Below are 23,658 nucleotides of genomic sequence, written 5' to 3' on the forward strand. Positions count from 1 at the left end.
GAGCGCTTTGGGATAGAGCAGGTCTTCCTGAACCAGGCGAGGTGGCATGTTGACCTGACCTGGGTGTTGTCCCTGCCTTCACCACCCTGCTCTTCTTACAGCTCATGGAGATGACAATCACTTTAGGCTCCTTCAGATCACCGTGTTGTGCTTTTGGCAATCTTGGGCATCAGAAGTTCCCGTGTCCTGGCTGGTCTGCGGATGGTGGAGTTGCTGAGTCCTACACCCTGGGTAGGACCGTAAGCGCTTGAGTGCTTTGTTCTATTTAACCTTAGCAACCGAAGGAGGTGGGGTGATGGTTAATTTCATGTGTCATTGACTGGGCAATGGAGTGCCCAGACATTTGCCAGCATCGTCCTGGGTGTGTCCGTGAGGGTGTTTCTGGATGAGATCAACCTTTGAGTTGGTAGACTGAGAAAAGCAGCCGGTCCTCCCTGACGTGCACGAGCCTCGTCCAGTTAACCAAAGACCTGAACAGAACAGAAAGGCTGAGTAAGGAACCTCTCCCTGCCCGACTGATCGAGCTGGCATGGTGGTCTTCAGCCTGTGGACTTGAGCTGAAAAAGTGGCTCTTCTTGGATCTGAGCCTGCTGGCTTTTGGACTAGAGCTCACACCATCAGCCCTCCTGGGTATTCAGCTTGCCAACTGCAGATCTTGAGACTTCTCAGCCTCCATAATCACGAGCCAACTTCTTATAACGACTTTCTTGGTCTCTCTCTTTATATCTACACAGCCTATTGGTTCCGTTTCTCTGGGGAACCGTGACTAATACAGATGGGTATTATTGTCTCCATTTTACAGACGAGGAAAGAAAAGGACAGAGAGGTTAGGTGGGGGAGTAGGGACTCAGATTAGCACAGACTTGACTGCCTAGTTCTTGGCCTCTGTGCTGGGACATCCGCCAGGTTCTGGGTCTGCGCACCGCCTCTGCAGCCACACGGTAAAACGCCTGAGCCCTGCAACTTGGAAGCACGAGGAGCAGATGCCGGAGGACCACAGAGAGCTGTCACCTCCAAGGAGCAGGGTTGGGGACTGGGGAAGAGGAGAGGAGTCCAGGGAATCCCCATCCTTGGTTTTCAGAGAAGGAGGAAAATAGCCAGAGGATTGATGTCTGCGTTCTTGAGTCTATGCGCCGTGAGGCAGGGACACGTGCAGCCTGCTTGGTAAGTGACAGGACACAGGCCTCCTGCACCTATGTGTTAACACTGTGCTGGGTGACTTCAAGCTATTGTCTCATTTGTCTTCACCCCAATTTATGGATGAAGAAACCGAGGCTCCGAGAGCGTAACTGACTGGCCCGTGACCTCCAGGTTGGGAAGTTCCGCAGCCTGGAGTCAGTCCCACATCATTCATGTTCTAGGGCCGTGTTCTTCCTGCCACTATTGACTCCCTTTCCAAGTGGAAATCTTCTGTTCTTTTCTAAACAAGGACGGCAGGGAAGCCTCATTAAAGGAAACTATCTGACAGTGTTTGGAGGAGGAAGTCATATTTCAGGCAAACGGTGGGGGAGACAAGAGTTCCCTTTAGGGCTGCAAAACCAAACTGAGTGAAAGATTATTTTGTTGACTGATGGAACTTTCACAATTCCTGCTTCTTATTTTCCCAGTAGTAGCCTTGTTTTGATTACTGCAAAGGCCAACAGCTGCCTCAGACACGTGGGTTCTACCAACTGGTGGGGAATCTGTAAATCGGGGGGCTCCCTGGGAGACTCCACCAACCCAGTCTGGATCTGGGAGAGACCCTCAAACTGCGGCAGCTGCACAGCAGAAGGAAGGTGTTTGCTCCAGGTTATCAACTCTAATGGCGTGTTTGAATTACAGCCTCTCTCGTTAGAGCAATTAGTGCCTGCTGGGAATGGGAGTGTGTTTGCATTTGCATCCCGTAAATGCTCTGGGGAGCGAGTGCACTAGGAAGGGCTGCCTCGTGCATTTTGCTTTTGGGCTGAAATTCGCTTAGTGCCTCTACATGCAGAAAGGTGATAAAAGGTGGTGATTAAGAGCAAGCACTTAGGGGTCGGGCCTGGATGGGAGCGCTGGCTCTCGTCCTCACTAGCGCTCAAAATGCTGAAAGCCACTCTGCTCTCGAGGGCGCCCACAAGCTCCTTCCTGGGGCAGACGTGGTCTAAGTCCCCGTGCTGCTGCTTTATGGCTTTTCCTCGCGCTCAGTCCCACTCCCTCCGAGAGAAGGTGGTAATATCAGCAGTCACCTGATAGCGTTCTGTTGAATATGCAACGTCACGAATTATGTGTAAAAGTCTTAGCGAACCGCCTGGCAGCTGGTAAGAATAGTGCCAGCTAGAATCATTATGATTATGTGGAAGCCCAGACAAAGTAACCATGAGACCGTTCCTGTAGTCCCCATGCTGGGTTCCTCTGCGTGCTACAGCATGGACAGTGCTCACACGGAGGGACGGAAGGCCATCTTGGGAAGGAGCCCCATGCGTACTTCTGCCAGGCGGTCCTAGGGAGAGAGTGCTAGCCAGTTTTGCAGCTGCCTCTTGGCCTTGCCTAGGTTTCTTTGTTTTTGTGTCCTGTTGGCATAATCTGTGTCCCCTCGGAAACCTTGTTTATCTCAGCTTGCCTGCCAGCGGGCCTAATTTCCCCTTTTTCAATGATTATGCAGATTGTAGCTCTCAAAGCCGTGGGTCTCACTGAAGCCAACACATGATCGTCGTTCCAACAGAGACTGAAAGGAAACTTCCCCACAGCCTGATGACTGCACCTGTGCTCCGGCTCCACCACGCTGGCCCCACCTTACATCTTTGTGCTGTTTGACCCTGGAGCTCTCTCATCTGCGCTTGACTCTTACTTGTCACTCAGATCTCAGCTCAAAAATCATCCCCTTCCAGACCTTCTAATGATGAGCTCCCCATTCAGCTCTCTGGCAGTCTCTGTTTCATCACTCTACTCTTTTTGTGGCATTTATCACTCCCAAATTATTTTGTTCCTTGTCTCTTTCCATCACTGGAGGCAAAACACCATAGACACCTCTCCAGCTAGAATGGTGCCTGCACGTGGTAGGTGCTCAGTAAACAGCTGTGGAGGGAAGGAAGGAGGAAAGAATATTCCCACAAATGATCCTCCTCTGTTCGATCCGTAGGATTCCAAGGGGTTGGAAGGGGAGCTTGAGGTCATGGTCCAGCATCCCTCTGAAGCCAGTGGTCCCTTCTGCAGCATCCTCCCCTTGCCTCTGTTGGACTATTTCCACTGCAGAGAGCGCCCTACCTCATGACGTGCCTGGTGCTCTCCCGGTAGGAATGTCTTCTTAGAGAGGGACTGAGCTTCACTTGCTGGCCTCTGCTCTGCCCCCTAGAACTGCCAAGAACAAGGCTCACGATGGCCCGCTAAGTAACTGAGGGTGTCTCTCAAAGTCAGCTTTTCTCCAAGACAAGCGCACAGTCTCTTTAGACATTCCTCCCATGACATAGTTTCTATGTGTCTAACCTACGTCTCCTTATATCAGGGACCCTGAAAAATTTCAGAAGCATCCTTTAGCAGTGCTGTGAAATCCCTGATATTATTTGTGACATTTTCTGCAGGTGTGCAGTTTTGGGGCAGAAAGAGGATGTGTAGCTTTCATCATCTTCTCAAAGGGTCCCCCATCTCAGAGTGGTCCAGAAGCTCTCGGAAGCCCTGCTGTGGCTAGACTTTCAGGCCAGGGCTTCTCTCCACACACACAGTGGGTGTTCTTCATCTTAATGTTGACCACCCAGTCTAGGTGGCACTTTCTGTTCTAATGACTCCTTTTCACATTCAGCATTTCCCTGAGTCCTCACAATGCTGTTCATTCAGTGTATTTAATTTTTCATTGAATGAGAAAACAGGGCCCTGACGCATAGGTTTTTATCTATTTCAAGGCTGTGCTGTTAGCTCGACACTGTTACACCTTTCTTCCATCTCTGGGTAGGATATTTGCTGTCTTATGAAGTACACAGTCTTTTTTCCTATTAATATAACTATACTCATTTCCTTTTGGTAGATATTTGCCTGCTATTTCTCTCTCCATCCGTTTATTTTAAATGTGAGTCCTTATGTTTTAGGGTTGTCTCTCGTAAACAGCATAAGGCTGTCTCAAATAAAAAGATCCAATCCGACGACTTCTGTCTTTTAACTAGCAAGTTTAGTTCATTTATGTTTATTATAATTATCAATATTTTGAATTTTTTCTATGATCTTATTTTGTACTTTGTTTATCCTGCTTTTTAAAATTACCATTTCAAAAATAAAATAATAAAGCAAAATGACCATTTCCACTATTCTTTTGAAATAAACTCCATTTCTGTTCCTTAGCTCTTTGGAAATTTGCCTATTTTTTCAGTGGTTGTCCTTAAAATTCTAACATACATACTTAACTCAGTTTCTTAAGTTCTGCAATTTTTCTATCCTTCTCCCAAACATTTTGTGTAACATACAAAAATTTTAGAATGCTTTCACTGTAATCACTTATCCAACTGTATGTGTTATTTTTGCCCAATATTTTAGTTCCACCTTGTTTTTATTTCCCCCTAAATGTCTTTACTCATCTCAGTCCTTCTTTCTGGGTTCAATTTTCTTCTTTTGAAGAACTTCCTTTACTGAAGATCTATTGGTAAATTCATTGGTTTCTATTTGTCTGTAAATATCTTTATTTTTCCATCATTCTCCAATGACAATTTCACTAGATAGCCAGTCTCACTTCCACAGCAACTTTTTCTTAGCACTTTGGAAATAATATTCCATCGTATTCTGGTTTCTGTCGGCTGTGGGAAGTCAGCTGTCCGCCCAGCGCCCGGTGCTCTGAAGGGATCTGCCTGTTCCTTCTTGTTTCTTTCAGATCTTGTCTTTGTCTTGGTCTTTTGTGGTTTTACTCTGGTGTGTCTCGATGGGAGATCCTGCTTGGGATTGCATTCCTGTGTCTGAGGATTCGTTCATTATCCCTTTGCATACTGGCTCTCCTTCATTTCCTCTACTTTTTTTTTTTTCCAGAACCTATTAGATGTACGTATATTGGTCCTTCTTATCCTATTCTCTGTCTCTCCTACCTTTTCTTTCATATTTTCCCCAACTCTTTGCCTCTCTATTGTCACACTGAGGACACCAGTTGCCATCTGCCATTGTTCCGCTCTTGATGCTGCTGCTGCTTCTTTTGTTTTTACAAAGAATCATGGAAAGATGTGGACAGTTTTCTTGCTAAAATAAAGATGTTTTGGCTCCATGCCTTCCCCAGGGCTGTCAACCAAACGACCTTATCAAAGTGAAACAAGATCAGCTCCCAGTGACTGCACACCAGCTCCCAGTGAGTCGCTATTTTCACCAGTCATTTAAAAATTACTCGGTACTGGAATTTTGCTCAAAATCGGTCAGTATTGCTCATCTGTTTTTAGAATTCACCTTTTCCCTTTTCTTGAAAACTGGATGGCATTTTCCTGTCTTCAGGCTACTGACCTCTTTCTTCCTCTCCTGATTTCTCATGTGTTCTTGCATTTGATCTGAAACAGGGCCTCAAATTCTTTCACTTTCCTGGGCTACAAACTGTCTAATTCTGAAAATGTAAAATTAGTTAACGTGACCAGAAACATTTTTACCGTCTCTCTCTCATGTGGAGATTGCAATTCCTGTGATGTGAGAAGTCTGAGAGCAGAATGTATGGATCAGAGTTGAAGTTCCATCAGTAGACCAGCCGGGTCACCTAGTGATGGTTAAGGACAGAGCTGACAAAAAACAAGCCCCCATGTGGAATGAATAGGATTCAAATGAAACCTCCGGACCAGGAAAGGGAAGGGGAGGGGACCAATAGTTATTTAACCCCTTCTTTTCCTGGTGACATGCCAGACACTCCCACCAACCTTACAGCCACCAGAAGCATCAGATACTGCAGGGCGACCTGAGTAGGAGTGGGGAGAGCTGCCTCCAACTTATTTTCTAACCCGTGGAATTTAATCATTTATTCATTTTACACTCACATAGGCACTCATCAATCTTTTAGAAATATTTTATTTTATTTTTATTGCTTGTTATATACAAAGTACCTGCCCCTTCTGGTGTAGTTTTCTCATCTGTACGATGAAGTGAAAGAATGGACTAAATACTATCTCAGGGACATTCTAATCCCGAGTTATTACTATTCCAGCTACAGACATGTGGAAAATCTAAGATTGGACAGAAAGGGGGCCCAGGTCAGTGAGAGGTCTGACTTCTGTCCCCATTTGGGGGCTCTCAGTGGAGATGGGGTGGGCTAATTTTCCCCACTGATATCTCAGTGTTGGGCTCATGTCCACTTTTTCTCTTAAAACGGGAAGGTGATTTGTGATGGGGGTTGGAGGACAGGAGGCAGCCACAGGCTGACAGCCGTCGCTTGGCTGTTGCTGTGTAAACCAGTAATGCTGCCCTGGTCCTTCCCTAAACGCTCCTTCTGGGCTTATTCCTTAGCCTTCCTAGGAGCCCAGAAAGTTGTCACAAATGTACATCAAGAATCTGGCAAAGCAGAGACAGAAATTCCATAACAGAAAAATACTTCTTTTAATATTTTTGTTGGGAATGCAGACAGCTGTTAAGGGTTCTGATGCTCAATTCCAAAAGTAAGGCAGAGTGACTGGCAATGTGACATGGAACTTCCCTTTGCTATTCACAGACGAGAGCTGCTTTGGCTCAGGACGGTGCCGGTAACTGTGAAACACTGTAGTTCTTCCGAGGGTCCCCATGAAGCAGTGTGTTCCTCCCAGGAACTCACCTCCGGGGCTGTTTCCAGTGGTACCTTCACTTGGGAGGGACATGCAGGGCGACTTGAGGGCCATGTTCAGAGTCTGGGCCAGGTTTGGGGACACATCTTCTTCCTCTGTGTCTCCCGTCCTCCTGTCTCTTCATTACTGTCTGTGTCCCGTTCATTCACTGCCCACCCCCGCCAGCACCCAGCCCAGCATGGCGGTTCTTAGCACTCTCCACCGCCCCCAGCATCCACGGCACCCCGCTCCTCGGCCGCCCGCCACCTCTGCCCCTTCACGACTGAGCGCCTGCCCTCCCTTTTCTCCTGCTTGCTGCTTCTCCACCCGAGCTCCCTTGTTGTAGCCACACTCAACCACTTGTCATTCCCAAGACATGTCAGGAGCACCTTCAGTATCTTCCCAGAAGGAGCATCATCCGTCAGGACCGTCTGCCACTGCCGCGGAGGAGTCTTCCTGGGCCCCCATCTGTGTTCCATCCCCTCTTCCCTGGACCCGGGCCCCCAGCCTTCCTCTGTCACACGGCCCCTCTGTACCGCAGGCATTTGCCTGTCTTTCTCCCCACCTGAATTTGAGCTGCTTGAAGGCAGAGCTATGATCCTGAGTTCCTGGATGTCTTTGCGCGTAGCGTGAGCCTGGCAGACAGCAGAAGCCCAGCAAGTCTCCCTGGGATGAAGAAATGAATGAGTAACTGAAGACGGCTAGAAGTCGTCCAGGTTTATACGCCAGGTTTATACGCCAGGAGATCACCAAACTGGAATGGACCATGACAACAGAAGGAAGTTCCCACATCCGCTCATGGACTGAATCTGGAGGTGGCTGCTCTAGGGGCAGTTGCTGGAACGTTCTGGGCAAGGGCATCATCCTTGGAACAAGCTTGTGTGCTTTTGCTATATGGCTGGGGCGAGGGGCCCTTATTTGGCTGCTGTGTGTGGTGTGCTGGGGTCCACTTCCCCACACGGGGCGGGCCCCTGCTGCAGGTTGGGTCCCCCAGGAAGCTCACCCTGGGACGGAGGATAGAGTTCAGGGAGCTGCGTGGGGGCAGTGCCCTGGGATCAACGTCTGTGGGAGGATAGAAGGCAGCCCTGCTGGGTGGAGGGACAACAGTGGAGGTCTCAGCCCCCCACAGGGGAAGCTCTGTGGCTAGAACAGCCCTTCGGATTCGTCCCAGGTTGGAGCAAGCAGTCCAGGCCTTTCACCCCCATGTTGACCATCACTGGATGCAGGCTGCCCCCAAGGAGGGGGTGTGTTATGGGTTCGATTGCGTCCCTCCAGAAAGATATGTTGAACTCCTAACCCCCTGTGCCTGTGAGTGTGAGAGTCTCTGCTGCAGAAACCAGCATTTAGACTCATCTCTGCACAACCGGCAGCTCCTTTCAAGAGCAGTGGACTTTCTATTGGTTTGGAAAGACAAATTCTGCGGGTTATACACTGTGCGTTGTCTGAGCAAAAATACTCCATTCGGACCCATTAGAGCACATCTATTTTGTTCCCAGATCCTTTAAATGCTATGGATTAAGTCAAGGAGTCAGAGATTGTTTATGCTGGAAGGCACCTTAGAGGTGTTCACTGAATTGCAGAGAGGATCGTCGTAGGACACTATGTGGGCATCAGGACCTGCTCGCCCAGGCAGGGCTGACACATGCCTGGTGTGTGCTGCCCTCACTCCAGGCTGGGCTCTCCGCTCCCCCATCAGCTGGACACGCCTGGGGACAGGCTGAGAGCCTTTCCCCTCTCCGGGCTCACCCCTCCTCTGCCAAGGGCTCGGCCTCCCCTCGTCACTGACCCCTGCCCCTCATGGAGCTGTGATGTGTGCTGTGGCCCCTTTAGGACAGAGGCACGGATTACCCCAACCCCAAACCCCCTGCCAGGAATGCTGTCCGCTGGTGGCCGGCAGCTGAGTCTCTTCCCAGGAATCCTAGGACGGGAGCTGCGTGGCCCAAGCTCGTGCACTCCCCAGGGGCTGCCTGCTTCACTGATTGCCATGGCCACATAAAGGCCTGACCGCTGCCTCCACTCAGGATGGCTTGCAGGCCACCCCAGCCCCAGCCTCCCTGGGCTCTGCCTGAGGCCTTCCTGCTCCGTGCCGCCCCAGCCTGCCCAGTCCTGCTTTCCTCATCCCTGGCAGGGGCTGGTTTCCTGAGCATCCCTGACTATCTACCTGTGCACCCGTCTCCACCTCAGACAGCGTTCCTAACCTGCCCCAGCATGTGGGCCACAGGGCCCTTCTTGCACATGCCGGAGGAAGCAGACAGCCCATCCTGCTCACAGACTGCAGACAGATGCAGAGTGCGCCACCCCCACCCTACGTAAATGGCCCACCACCCTCCCCCAGACTAGCTCGGCACAGGCCTGGGAGAAGGAAGAGCTCGGCTGCCCACCGGGTGCCCGACTCTGTGAGCAGGATTGGGCTTCATGACTTGCTGTGGCCTCCTGCTGGTCCATGCCCCTAAGCTTTCCTCTCTGCAAAAGGCCTTAGAGACAATGTTCTCTGGCTTTCCTTTCTTCCTTCTGCAGACTCTCCTCCAAGTGCTCAGAACCTCAGAATGACTCCATTGTCTAATTTTAATCTGGGGGTAGTGTAATTAGCCCATGGTGCTAATGACACCAATTCTTAATCCCATTTGAGCTGCCACACATACCAAGGTCGTGGACTTGCATGGAGCACCCGGATGGACAAAGAGAAGGCGGTCTCCTTGCATCTCCTGGTTTGAGTGGGCTCTTCTGGATGATACAGTCTCTTGATGGGCACGTGGTCAGGGTTGCAGGACCCCCACCCTATCTTCTCTGAGTGCGGACAGTGCACAAGTGTGGGGGTGGGGGAGCCCCTGGTCTGCCCTTAGGTGGGCTCTGACTGGTAAAGGCTGAGGTGGTGGGTCTGGTCCTGCCCCTGGGCAGCCCAGTAGGGTTTGTGGCAGAAGTCCATGGCTCTGTAATTTGTGATCTGGGGAGCTCACTGTCTCGTACGTGGGAGCTGGGCAGGCCCAGCAGTGCTAGGCTAGCTTCTTCTGGGTGTCCATCGCTGGGCCTCATGGCCCACCAGCCCAGGTGGGGGCGGGGGGCACCAGGGGTTCTCCAGGAACCCCCAGTGGGAATTGGGGTGAGGTCCCTGCCTCTACTTTTTGCCTTCCCCCTCAGCTTCTCCAAGGAGACACTTGGCTCAGAGACCTCGGCCCAGAGAGGGGAGGGGACACCGAGGGCCCCCCCTGGGCACCCGCCTCCATCCCTTCTTACATCCTCCTCGCTGGAAGGGTCACAGTTTCTACTTCCACTTCTTGGCAGCCGAGATTTTGTCTACCCAACATCTTCCTTTTTCCTGAAGTGGGATCTTCCCTGACCCCTGCCTTGAGGCTGAGACGGCTGCTAGGGAACAGGATTTAAGGAGAGAAAGAATGGAAAAGACTCTGGTGCGATGATTGCAGGATAATTCTCCTCTCCAGCCTGAGTGCTGAGCCCGCATCCCCTAGACTGGAAGGGTGATCTACGAGGTCAGGGCCCTGATTGTCACTGTACCGCCAACATCACGGTCCCGTCAGTGGTTGTCGCGCAGCGAGGAGGCAGGAACGTGGGTGTGAATGAGCAGCCGTCCTCAGGTGTAAGGGGCCCCGGGGTAACCCGGAGTCTCCAAGCCCTGATATTTCCAGACCAGCGTCAAATGGAAACCCAAACACTCCCCTGGAGAACTCCAGATACCCCAGGAAGGCACCTCTGGACCCCATGGGAGCCGTGAGAAACACTTCTGAAAAATTCTGTTCTAGACTTTTCTATGAAGCCCCAATGACATCGATTTCACCCATTGTTGTTATTGGGATGGTTGTGATAAACCAGATGGGGGGGTTGTAAAATTCCCCACTCTCGAATGGAGATCAAATTCGGGAATCAATCCAGAAATGCTCTTCCTGCAGCACACTGACGTTCAGGGCCAAAAAAGGGCAGCCTTTGGGGGAATTCTGTGTGTGTCTGAGGTTTAACACAGAAAACGAGAGATGGGAGGGTGGGTGGCTGACGTCTGGTCATTATACCCTGGTCCTCATGCCCACTCGTGTTTCTAGAACAGTGTGGCAGGGTGGTCAGTCCCACGGCCACAAGGGGGCTCTGTCCCTCAGCGCCAGCCCGGGGAATGCGGACCAACGGTGCTCCTCCTACAGGGCAGTGTCAGTAGAGAAAAACAGAGCCACAGGAAAATTCTCTGGCAGACAGAAGTCCTGAGAAAGACCCACAGCTAAGGACTTTCTGTAGAAGCGTAACGTTTTGTGCCTTGGAAGAAGTGCACGATGCCCCCCACCCCAGCTTTACTGAGATATAATTGACAAATAACATGTAAGTTCAAGGTGTACAATGCAATGGTTTGATACACTTATATGCTGCAAAATGAGGTTGGTTAACACCCTTCCCCTCACAGAGTTACCGTGTTGCTGTTGCTGTGGTGGGACCATGAAGCTCTCCTCTTACAGCCACTCTCAGTGTAAACATGGGGCGTTAGCTGTGGCCACACGCTGCACATTCCCTCCCGGGGACTCACTCATCTTCTAACTGGAAGTTTGTGCCTCTGAGCAGCCTCTCCCCATTCCCCAGCCCCTAGTGCCCTGGCAACAACCATACTACTCTCTGTTTCTACCCATTTGACTGCTTGTCTTTTCTCAAGATTCCGCACGTAAGTGATACCATGCAGTGTTTGTCCTTCTCTGTCTGGCTTATTTCTCTCACGTAATGCCCTCCAGTTCTCCCTTGTTCTTGCAAATGGCAGGGTTTTCTTCTTTTTTTGTTCTAAGTGGGATAATTTTCCATTGTGTGTATATATCACATCTTCTTTATCCCTTCCTCCTCCGAGGGACACTTGGGTTGTTTCCATGTCTTGGCTATTGTGACCCCTGCTGAAAGAAGTCCATGATTTTAGCAGGGCAGGGCCTTCCTAGAGCCAGGAGAATCCCTCCTGAGTTTCAGGGGACGGGCTTTCTGGAGGCTACTGTGGAGAGAGGGTGTGCCCACTGCGGAGAGAGGGTGTGCCCCACTGTGGAGAGAGGGTGTGCCCCACTGAGGAGAGAGGGTGTGTCCCACTGCAGAGAGAGGGTGTGCCCCACTGTGGAGAGCGGGTGTGCCTCACTTTGAGGAGGGGGTGTGCCCCACTGTGGGAGCAGGTGTGCCCCTGAGCAGGTGGGGGAGAGGATGTAAGGGACAAAATAAGGTTGCTGTCATGTGGCACTGGGCCGACAAGAGCCACCATTGCTGGCTGAGCACTGGCCAGGAGATGGTGGACACCTGTGAGGAAGGAACAAAGACAGTTTGCAGGAGCAGGACGATGGGCCCTAGTGACCGGCAGCAGCAGAATGGCCCAGCCAGGCTGACTGCTGTCCCCCAATGGCTCTGAGCAGACTCAGCAACCTCCTGGTTAGACAAAGAATGGGGAGGGCCCCACGTCAATCCAGAGAACCACCATGTAGTGAGCATCTACTGCTGCCATATGCTTTCCATACATCACCTCCTTTAATTTCCCAACAGCCACATGCAGTAATTGTTATTACATCCCATTTGACAGATAGGCCAACTGAGGCTCAGAGAGAGTTAGTGATCTGCCTGAGATTAGACAAGGGGTACAGGATTTGAGTCCTGTGCCTTTTAACAGGGATCCCGCCACTGTGGGGCAGTGTAAGTAAGAGACACGCTGTGGGAAATGAAAACTCAAAGAGAAGCTGAGTGCTTCTCATTAATTCATTTATTCACACACTTCCTGCATTTTACAAGTATTTGCTGAGTCCCTGTTGTCTGCTGTCCTGGGGGCCAGATAAAGGCTCGCCATGAAGGTGTCATGACCCCTCAGCTAGGTGCTAAATGGCTGCTAGGGCAGCGAGTTACGGTAGGGTGAGGACCAGACCTGGGGGCTCCCGGCTTCTGCCCTTCTGTGCTTTCACAGGCGAACCTGCTTCCTTTTCCCACGGGATCTAGACTAGCAAGTTCATTTCCTGGTCCCAGCCACGCACATTAGATGGAAGTTGATGGCATAATTATAGAAACGGATAACACCCCTAGCTTCCTTAACCACCCCACTCTAATCATATACAGCCCCGGAACACATTGTAATAATTTGTCACCCATTTTCCGAGGGAGAATGCACTAACTCTTAATTATAAGCCAAGGCTAGAGATGAGTAAATAAATATGCACGCCAGTCTGAATGCTATAATTAGAACTACCATTTGGCTAAAGAAAAGCAGAGACGTTTTAATTCCAGGCCTCTGCTTGAATGTTGGCTTGCTGCTAGGGAACAATCCATGGGTGTTAACACATTAAGTTCTGAGCGAGCGGTAGCGTAATAAGAAGATGGTTTTTCATAAGTGGGGCTGGAAGTGTCGTGTATGCCACTCAATGTTTCAGTTCTGTGTTTATTTCCCAGAGCCAAGTTAACGTGATGGTTAGTGTTTTTTAGACATTTCTGACAGCTGCTTTGAATGATGATTTTGCATAAAATTCCTACTTTATTTGTACAGCAGGTTGGCACCATTCCTTGGCAACAAAGGATTGGGTGACGATGGGATGGACATACACAACCTATTTGTTCATTTGATATTTTTTCTTGAATAATAATAATAAAATAATTTTCTTAAATAATAACACTCTTTGCCAGCCTCTTTTCTAGGCAGTGAATAACACAGATGACTTGTTTTCTTGGAGCTAACTTTTCAAGGGGTGGAGACCAACAAGAAAAACAATAAACAGGTATATATCTAAGTACGTACTACATGTCAAATGTCAGATGGTGATAAGTGCCACAAAGGAATACAAGTCAGCAAGGGGACAGAGAGCGATGAAGGAGATTACTGTCTTAGGTAAAGTGACTGGGGAAGATTCTGATGAAGTGACATTGCATTGATTGAAGTGACATGAGTGAAGTGAGGAAGCAATGGGGATATATTGAGAAAGAGTGTTCAAGCAGAGGGAACAGTAAGTGCAAAGGCCCTGAGGCAGGAGTCCACTTGGAGTGCCCACAGAGCAGCAAGAAGCCCAGTGTGCCTAGAGAAGAGTGAACCAGAGTGAGATCAGAGAGGAAGCCAGGGCCAGATCAGATAGACTTGAGGAACACAGTAGGGACATAGACTTTATTTTGAGGAAGATGGGAGCCATTCCAGGGTTTTGAGCAGAAGAATGAAGTGATTCAACTAGAGCTTTGCAAGAATCGTCTGGCTTTGTGTGGAGGGTAGATTTAGTGGGGCAAGTGTGTAAGGAGACAGCCCGCCAGGGGAGGCCACTGCATCTCTTCCAGCAAGTGCTCCTCCTTGGGCAAAGGAGCATGGTAGCTAAGGGGCAGGTCCCGAGCCAGGCTGCCGGGTCCCAGTGGTGGCTGAGTGCTCCTGCAGAAGTTGCTGAACCTCCGTGTGCGTCATTTTACTCATCTATAAAACAGGGATAATAACATTACCTTCCTCAGTGGTTCTCAAAGTGTCACCCTCGGGCCAGCAGCATCAACGTCACCCAGGAACTTAGAAATGCAAATTTTCAACCCCTACACAAGACCTGCTGTTTCAGAAACCCTGGGGCTGGGTTGCCAGATAAATTACAGGATATCCAGGTAAATTTGAATTTCAGACAGATAGTGAAGACTATCCATGCAATACTTGGGGCGGATTTATATTAAAACAATATTTGTTGTTTATCTGAAATTCAAATGTAACTGGGTGTCCTGTATTTGCATTTGCTAATTCTGGTGTGGGGTCCAGGAATCTGTTTTCAGACGTCGTCCAGGTTATTCGGATGGACCCTGACACCTGATGTCACTGACGTTCCCCACCAGTGGTTCTGGAGCTCTGCGAGCTGTTGCTGTGACTGCCGAGCGCTGGCTGATGCCAGGGGCTTTGGAGCCATGGGGCGGAGCAACCCGGCTGAGGGCCCGCCCGTGTCGCATCTGCATCTTCGCCAGCTCGGGCGTGAAGGCCTGGAGGCGGCCAGAGCGCCCCAGCCAGTTTCCTGGAATCATTCAGCTCCGTCCCTCTGTCGGGTTGGAGATGGGAACAGGAAGGGAGTGTACGCTCTCCCCCTTGGCTGCGGGATTTGGAATCGTGTGGGTTCTCCTCAGTTAGCAATGACAGTTTCTCTAATTCGGTAACCAAGAAGCTATACAGTCTGAAAGCCAGCTCGCTCCGACACTGCTGGAGAGAATAGCTTTTTGTCTCTGGATTGTTCTGGTCAGCTCTGCCCGACTTTGGACTGAGGAGGCCGTATGTGGGGACCTGAAAGAATTACCCCTGTAGTTGTTAACTTTGTGGGTCAGAAAATAAGGCCGAAGTTTATTCACGAAGACAATGAGGAAAGCACACTTCTTGGTCTCATCAGAAGTGACAGACACGTGTGTCCTAAAGATGTTCTGGAAGGAGACTGCCGTCTGCGTCTCCCACTGCAATGTGCAGTTGGTAAATTCCAATTAGGTGGGTTTTAGAAGAAACATTTCCATTATGAGGGATAATCACCTGTTGGTTTAATTGAATTTCTTTTCTCCTGGCTCCTCAATTGCAAATGTGCCATTAGACCCAGCAAGTGCTGCCGCTTGTTCATGGACTTGCAGCCACCTGGAAATGGACCGGCGGCAGCTGCTCAGAGGGTCTGCTTGGGGCTTACGGAAGACAGCACGCGGGAAAGCCCCTGGCTCCCAGCCTGGCACTAAGTACTCAGTGTTAGGTCTTCACAAATCATGGTCTTGACAGCCCTACGGAAAGGAAAGCAGTTCACTGGAGAACTGCCTTTCTCTGTAGAGGACAGAACCTCGGCTAGGTTGCCATCTGCCGTGTGTTACCCAGAAGCGCTGCTTATTCTATGCATTAGAATAAACAGGGAATGAAGGCCGCTTTTACCACCAGAAGCTGAAGGTTTAGGCCAGGGCTTCTCAAAGTTTAACGTCCGTAGGAATCACCCAGGACCCTGTTAAATTTCGGATTCTGACTCGGCAGGGCTCAGGTGGGACTTGAGAGCTGGATTTCTCAGAGGCTCTGGGTGATGCCAGTGCTTCTGGTCTGGAACTGCCCTTTGAGACCGGGAGATGTCCAGCTACCAGCTTAGCCAGAGTGTGACTGGCGCTTGTTGTCACCGCCCGGTGGTTATTCGGGTAGGGGGTGAGCTCTTGGAGGGCAGGGCCTGTCTGACGTCGTGTGCCCCTGGGGCGGTGGATATTGAGTGAACGAATGAACAAGCATGCCATCTGGCACTCAGTGTGCATTTAACCGTTGTTCATTGCTTCAAATGACTACACGAGGAAGAACTGGGAATACCATAAACCCTGTAATGAAAATTCAGTTTATCCAACAGAAGAATCATTGGGTGACTCTCTGACGTACAATACAGCCTGTTTCACTATAGGATCCCCTTTAAGTCCTGTAGGGGAGGAAGACACATCCTCTACCCCCTGGGTCCTTCTGGCTGGGCTACGAATTAAATTCACAGGAGAGAGAAGAACGGGAGAAAATCAAACAGAGCTTTAAAACATGTATACATGGGAGAGGCTGAGGGAAACTGGGTAACTCACCAGAATGGCCAAAGCTGCCACTTTAAAAATCATCTTCAGCTAAAGACAAAGGAGGATGTTGGGGGCGGGGGGAGTCAGTTATGGGAGATTACCAGGAAAGCACAGTAAGCAAGAGTAAGGTGGTTAGGTAGATTTAAGCGCTTGCCTTCTGCATTGATAAAAGTTCCTGGAGATAAGGTCATCCCCCTCTTCCTGGTACAGAGAGGGAGACACCTTTACAGACGGAGGTTTCCCTTAACGATGTGAATGTTTCTTGCAAAGGGTGGTTTTCAGAGCTTCTCCCATGTCTGCAGTTTTTGAAAGTAACCAGCCCCAAATAATCCTTATGCCAAAGAAACGCATTTCGGGGCGACCAGTTCCCATCCCCCACAGTAGGGAGTTCTTCTCAACACCCTCCAAGCAGGATTTAATTGATTGACTTTTCAGATTTTGTCTATCTGCTTATTGCACAGTGTGAATGAACTTCCACAGGCTTGGGATGACCTCCTGGCTTTCTCCCGGACGTGTGCTCGGCAGCTCTGCTGGCATGGGTGCTGACTGCCATGTCAGGATGCCACGTTCCCTCTCCCCATCCCCAGGCTCCAGGGACACCTCACCCATCACCTGCTGAGTTTGCCTCTGGTGCCCATTGTCTGTTTGGGCCCCTCCCATGTTCTGATTCTTTCTCCCCGAGATGTAGATTTGAGGGAACGTATCCTTGTTTGCCTGCAGTCTGGAGCGCAGCACATGCCCCGTTCTTCTCAGCCTGGGCTCAGCTCCACCAGGAGAGCTCCTCCCAGCCCGTGCAAGCTGCATGGCGCTGCGGGAGGCAGCAACGGCTGCTTCTGTTTTAAAAATGGAACTATAATATACACGCCATAAGATTCACCTGTTTCAAGCATTCCTGTCAGTGGTTTTGAGTATAGTATTCACAAAGTTGGGCAACCATCACCACTACCTAATTTCAGAATATTTTCGTTACCCCAGAAAGAAACTCTGTACCTATTAGCAGTCATTCTCCGTCCTTCCCGCACTACCCATCCCCCAGCCGCCAGCAGCCACTAACCTTTCTGTCTCTATGTATTTGCCTAGTTTGAACATTTCATATAAATGGAATTATACAGTATGTGGCCTTCTGTTTCTGGCTTCTTTATCTTAGCATAATGTTTTCAAGGTCTTCCATGTTGTAGCACGTGTCAGGACTTCATTCCTTTTTATGGATGAAAATTTCCCATTGTATGGATATTGACGAGGGATTTTCACGTATCCAAGTACATAGGGTAACTATTCGGGTTTAAAACTGATTCAGCTTGAACTAAAAAGGCTGACTTACGGCCTAGCAAAATACATTGTACATCTGCTTGTCCAGTGAAGTACAGAATGCACTCTCTCAAGATGAGAATGCAGACTTCCCCGCCTACGCCCTATTGGTGACGCCTTATTGGTAACGCCCAGATTAGTCCCTTCCCTGACTTTGGGGTCATGTTGACCTGCTAATTTGCAACTGAATACTTCTTTGAAATGTTCATGAAAATGTATCCTGGGTGTGTTTAATGTGTGTTCTGTGTTCTAAAAAGATATAAGACTGTACTGAAACCCATGCTTCTCTGGAACACCTTCTAAGGCCTTCCCGGGTTATAATCCTCACTCTGGCTCATAATAAACTCACCCCAATTTTGATTTATAGATTGGTTATGGATTATTTGCTTTGACAGTATACATCTATGTTCATAGCAACATTATTTACAATAACCAAAACATGGAAGCAATCCAAGTGTTCATCAATAGATGATGGCTGAACAAAATGTGGTATATACATACAATGAGATATTATTATTAAGCTTTAAAAAGGAAGGAAATTCTGCAATATGCTATGACATGCATGAACCTTGAGGGCATTAGGCTAAGTGAAATAAGTCAGTCACAAAAAGACAAATAATGTATGATTTCACTTACATGAGGTACTTAGAGCAGTCAAAATCAGAGACGGGGCTTGCCCGGTGGTGTAGCAGTTGGGTTCGTGTGCTCTGCTTTGATGGCCCCAGGTTTGCCAGTTCGGATCCTGGGCACGGACCTAGCACTGGTCATCAAGCCATGCTGCAGTGGCGTCCCACATAGAATAGGGGAAGACTGGCACAGATGTTAGCTCAGGGCCACTCTTCCTCACACATTCACACACAAAAATCATAGAGACAGAAAGTAGAATGGTGGTTGCCAGGGGCTGGTGGGCACGGTGGGGGGTGAGATGAGGAATTATTGTTTAACGGGGACAGAGTTTCAGTTTTATAAGATCAAAAGAGTCTGGAGATGAATGGTGGTGATGGTTGGACAATATTATGAATGTATTTAATATCACTGAACTGCACCATTAAAAATGGTTAAGATGGTAAATTTTATGTTATGTGTATTTGGCCACAATTAAAAAAATTGAAAAAAGTTGAGAGGAAGTTGGCACAGTTCCCAGCAGTCAAGCAAGGAAAAGACATGGTAACGTTGAACTTGTTGGAATTTGCAGTATTACTTATTTCACTTTATTTCAGTCAAACTATAGCCAATGGGATGTTTTAGGGAGAAGGACAGAGAAGCGAGGGGAAATCTTGTTTTCCGGGTAATTTCTGTTATGAAAATAAAGATGTGTCTGCAGAGCTCATCTGTTCCAAGCCCAGTTTTGCAGCATTTTTCTAAGAAAGAGAGGTTCACACTGTCATTATATGGGAGGAAATGTGCTTTAGAATTAATTATCATTAAGCCTCGAAATTCCGTCTTGCTCCCCTCAAAGGCTAGCATTCTCTCCGCTCCACATGCCCGGTGCTTTTGGACCAGGGAGTCTGCTGTGTGAAACAGAGTGCCCGTCTCTTTCTTATAGATCCAGCTCCAAAGAAAGCCACGGCAAATTGGACTCATTTCTTTGGTAATTGTCAAAGTGATGCCCTGGGAATGTGGAATTTATTATGGGGCTGCCTGACACTTCTACAGTCCTGAAAAACCATTACGGAAAAAATACGAGCTTGTAATTTCCTTAATTACCCATCTGAGAGGCTCTTCCGGGCCTGGACAGTTTAAAATAAAATGCTGCTAGGGTGATAGTGAGAGATGTGCCAGACGTGTTAGTAAAGTGAGGTGTAACTGCCCGGAGAAGATGGGCAGAGTGACGAAGGAGATGCAGAGTGAACGTGGCAGCCCCGTCAGTCTAATAGCTGACACCTGCCAGCCCACTTTGGGGGCCCACTGCATACCAAGATATCTTTTTACGATTGTGGAATCCAGAAATTTCTATAGAGCAATGGAAAAAGAAAGAAACAGAAGGGAACCTTTGGGGTTTGTCAATAGCAAAACGCCTCTCTATTCATCACACATTTCAAGAGTTGCACAGAAAAAGACAATCCAGGTTGATATTTGCACCTTTTTTCTCAAAAATTGAGCACTCTTGCACAAAATTCTGGATTTTAAGCAGGCTAACTGAAATTGATGTTAACATTTGGCAACTTCATTAGCAAGTTTTGAAAAGGGTCTTGAGGAAATGAATTGAAATTGCAGTTGATAAATTTAGACAATGTTCTTTGCCTAGGCATGACTGACAGCTCTCGGATACCTTGGGAGAATTTTTAGAGATTAAAAGAAGATCCAATCTAAACATGAGAGTAAGCACTTAGCAGAAATAATTCAAAAGCCTGGAGGCATTGATGAGTGCTATAGACTGAATGTGTGTCTCCCCCAAATTCATATGTTGAAATCCTAAGCCCAGGTGTGATGGTATGGGCAGGTGGGGCCTTTGGGAGGCCTTTAGGTCATGAGGGTGGAGCCCCCATGAATGGGATTAGTGTCCTTATAATCCCATTCTGCCATGGGAGGCTACAGAGAAAAGACGGCCTTCTAAGAACCAGGAAGCAGGTCCTCACCAGACACCACATCTTCTAGCGCCTTGATCTTGGACTTCCCAGCCTGCAGTGTGAGAAATAAAGTTCTGTGGTTTGTAAGCCACCCAGGCGCTGGTATCTGGGTTACAGCAGCCCGAATGGGCTAAGACAATCAGTGCAAAAGGGTCGACACGGTGTAGAAAGAAACCCGAGGCTAAGCAGAAAGCAAGCTCTGATTAAGGTCAGTTTATAACGTGACGTGGGTGCAGGTGGAGGAAGTTGCTGCTTGTCACAGCTACTGCTTATGAAGTGAACTTTGAAGTCAGATGGAAAGGTAATTAACCAAAACCCACCTGTACTGTTCCCATCCACAAATTGTAATGTCTTGGGAATCTCTGGGAACTATTACTGAGTTATAGGTAAGGTAATACTGTCATTTTATTTTGGGGGGATAACATTTACTTCTGTAGAACTTCGGTCTATCTTTTGAAAGATGGACAGAGCCCTAGAAAGTCAGGGGAAGATGATGGGAAATATTGAAGCGATGGCAGTGGGCACTGGCGTTAAAGGACCTCAGCTTCCCATTTCCACACACCTACCTTTAAACGCCACCACTTGCCAGCCACATGACTTGAACAATTAGGTTACGAACTTTCTGAGTCTATTCCTTATTCGTTAAAATAAAGATAAATTTCAAGTACACGCTTCTTATCGTTGCTGTAAGGATTAAATGAGATGAGGATGTAAATTAATTAGCGCCAGGCCTGGAACTCAGCGGATGCACAATAAATAGTCACCTTCCTCTTGCTCAGTGGAATCCAAATGCTCCTAGTGCTTTAGCAACAGCTGCAAAAATCGGCTAGAGACTGACGTACAAAGGCTATTTATCTAATGTTTGTTCACGGATATAAAATTGATGATGATGATGATGATGACCATCTCTTGAATTTATCAGACATGCTTTGAACAGTTTCTTGGGAAAAATCACCTCCATCGGAGGAGTGTCTAAGACAACCTGAAACGCACGAAGCAGCACATGCTTGCGGAAACACTGACAAAGTTTGGATCTTCCTGAGGTTTTATTTCCCTCCCTGCCCCCATCAAAATAGTGGACTTGACTGTGCTGTTTCTTTGTACCTGAGTTCGCTTTGCAGGAAAACCACTGACCTTGAGGTTCAGGTCGCGTGTCTGGTCTTCCTCGTAAGACAAACATCCACATTCTCCAATGGGGCTTACGATGCTTTCTCGGTCACAGAGCTGGGGTCTTCTTGAGCCCCTGCCCTGTCATTGCTGATCTGTGTGTCGCCAGGGCTGAGTTTGTCCGTGCTCCCCACCCCGGGAGGCTGCTCAGCTACGTCTGTCAGCGGCAGCACTATTTTGGTGACCGAATGCTTTCAGTTCAGCGCCCCAGGACCTTTTCAGTTAAGGTTCCAGGACTGACTTCTTGGTGGAGCTGCAAGTGTGCGCACTGGAGTAAGTGGAGAAGGGAGACGGGCACACCTTGTGGGGGGGGGGGCGGTGAGGGGAGCATTTCCCAGGTTATCGGGAGCCAGACCTTGACTCCTCACTTAGAAAAACCCTGATCCTTGCCTGACCCTCGCTCCTGACAGGGCCCTGGTCTGTAAAGGATTCTATGGGCATGGAAGAAAATACGGATGCGTACGAGCTAAATTCTTCACTTGGGGTTTGTGGGTATATTTGTCTGGCTTCTCAAATCTGTCTTAGTCTGGGTTTTACAGAGAAATAGACCAACAGGACACAGTTGTGGGGAAAGAGGGAGGGAGAGCCAAAAGCCAAAAAAATAAAAAGCAAGATCAATAAAACTACAGTGTGACTGAGATGATGGATACGTTTCCACCTAAGCATTTTTGTAAAAATTTATTCGTGTATATGTAAAAGAAAAAGTTCAGAAAAAGAAAAACAGGTTTAAAACGACATTGGGATGACTTGTCTCATCTTGTGATGGATGAATTTATGTCATTGCTGAGAGGAATTGGCAATGGCCTGACGAAGACTGGGGACGGGTAACTGGATGTCTAAGATGAGCATTTGATTCTCCACTAGTAGGAGTTCAAGGCTGCTATGTTAGTCTCCCTGCAGCTACTCACTTATACCTCGGGTTTCTTTAACAAGTTTCATTCCTGAGATGGACTGCATGTTTGTGCCCACCCCCCACCCCGACCCCGAATCCCTTAGAGTGGAGGGGTAACGTGCAAATTACTCTTTGGACAAGTAGCACTCGAACTTAAATTTACACTAAAGTGTAAATGACTACTACCAGATCTGTGTACTGCCTTTGGGTGGAGGAGTGGAAGGAGCACTGAGTCTGAAAGGCTTAGAAGACAGTCTGTGACTCAGTGGGTTGTAGAGAAGCTCTGCTGGCTTTCCTGACTCTGCTAAGGGAGGCAGCTGGAGAGGAAGGAAAAAAGGTGCAGATCTGGGTTTCAGTCTCAACTGTGTCACTTGCTGGCTGAGTCACCTTGGGCAGGTGACTTAACCTCTCTGGGGTAAAGGCGCGTACCTCATATGGCTGTTTCAGAGTTAAACTCCATAACAGGTGTATGCCCACCCAAAGGAGGTGTTCGGTGGATGTCACGCAGGTGTTTTCCTGTCCTCCCATCCAGGATGCTCAGTTCGATGCAGCTTTTCCCTTTCCCTTTATAGACGTGCCTGTGGGCGGAGCATGTGATCGCTGGCAGGTCTTACCATTCACCATCCCCACTTTCTCCTACAGGAACCCCACAGGGGCTGCCTGGTACCCTTTCTGCCTCAGTCACCCCAACTGGCTGCAAGAGACGGAGCAGAGCTGAGTATCAGAGTGTGTGAGCATCTGTGTCAGTGTTGTGTCTGAGTGTGTGTGAGGGAGAGAGAGGATGCTGTGGCACGGGGTTTGTGTACCATGAGTGCTAAGTGTGGTCCTAACGATGATGATGCTAGAAGAGGTCCCGCGTGGGAAGTGGACCTTGGTCATCTCTTTTCCTGACCGCCTGTCTGGAGAGGTGCCCAGTGGGCTATCCTCCACAGCCAGGGCCCGTCCCGTCCTCTGCAGAGCTCCAGGACCCCGTGTCATCAGCCCGCCTTCTCCTGGCGACCTGGCCCCAGCAGTGTCTCTGCTCTGGTCAGCGGGTCTCTTTGCTGCCCCCGGGCCAGGCCCCAGTTCTCCTTGCCTCATTCCTTGTTGCCCTGGTCTGAAATGACCTTCCGTCTCCCACCATGCCCCTTCCAATCCTGCTGTCTTTCCCAGCTCAGCCTCCGCGGCTGCACCGGTATCATCATGCTCCCCTTGTCCGGAATCCCCCAGGCTCTCTCCTCACTCACAGTCCTATCCCGCCTTCCCCTCATCACAGGAGACACTCGGAGCATTACAAAGTCCCGCGCCAGGTGAGCATTGCCAGGGGCCTGCAAACAGGGAGGCAGGGAAACAATTCCGTTTTCTGACTGGGTTGCCTGCCAGAGACCTGAGAAAGGGGCTTCTGTGTCTTTACAATAAAGGGCTGACAGCATGGTGTCAAAATCACCCAGTAGTGTGTACTTGTGGCTGGAGATGGCAGCGGTGGAGGGTGCGACATGAACGTGTGGTTTTGAGGAAGAAGTGAGGGGTGAGGTCGATGGGTGGC

General features: G+C 49.1%; 1 long non-coding RNA gene across 1 annotated transcript; it reads left to right on the plus strand.

The window, feature by feature from the left end:
* The first annotated feature begins 407 nt into the window (after nucleotides 1-407).
* On the plus strand, nucleotides 408-4,289 carry LOC138917762 (uncharacterized). The gene is made up of 2 exons (XR_011426210.1): nucleotides 408-1,164; nucleotides 2,624-4,289. It is a non-coding gene; the product is annotated as an uncharacterized lncRNA (long non-coding RNA).
* The last annotated feature ends 19,369 nt before the right edge of the window (nucleotides 4,290-23,658 follow it).

Source organism: Equus caballus, chromosome 15, assembly GCF_041296265.1.
Source record: "Equus caballus isolate H_3958 breed thoroughbred chromosome 15, TB-T2T, whole genome shotgun sequence".
Classification (NCBI taxonomy): domain Eukaryota; kingdom Metazoa; phylum Chordata; class Mammalia; order Perissodactyla; family Equidae; genus Equus; species Equus caballus.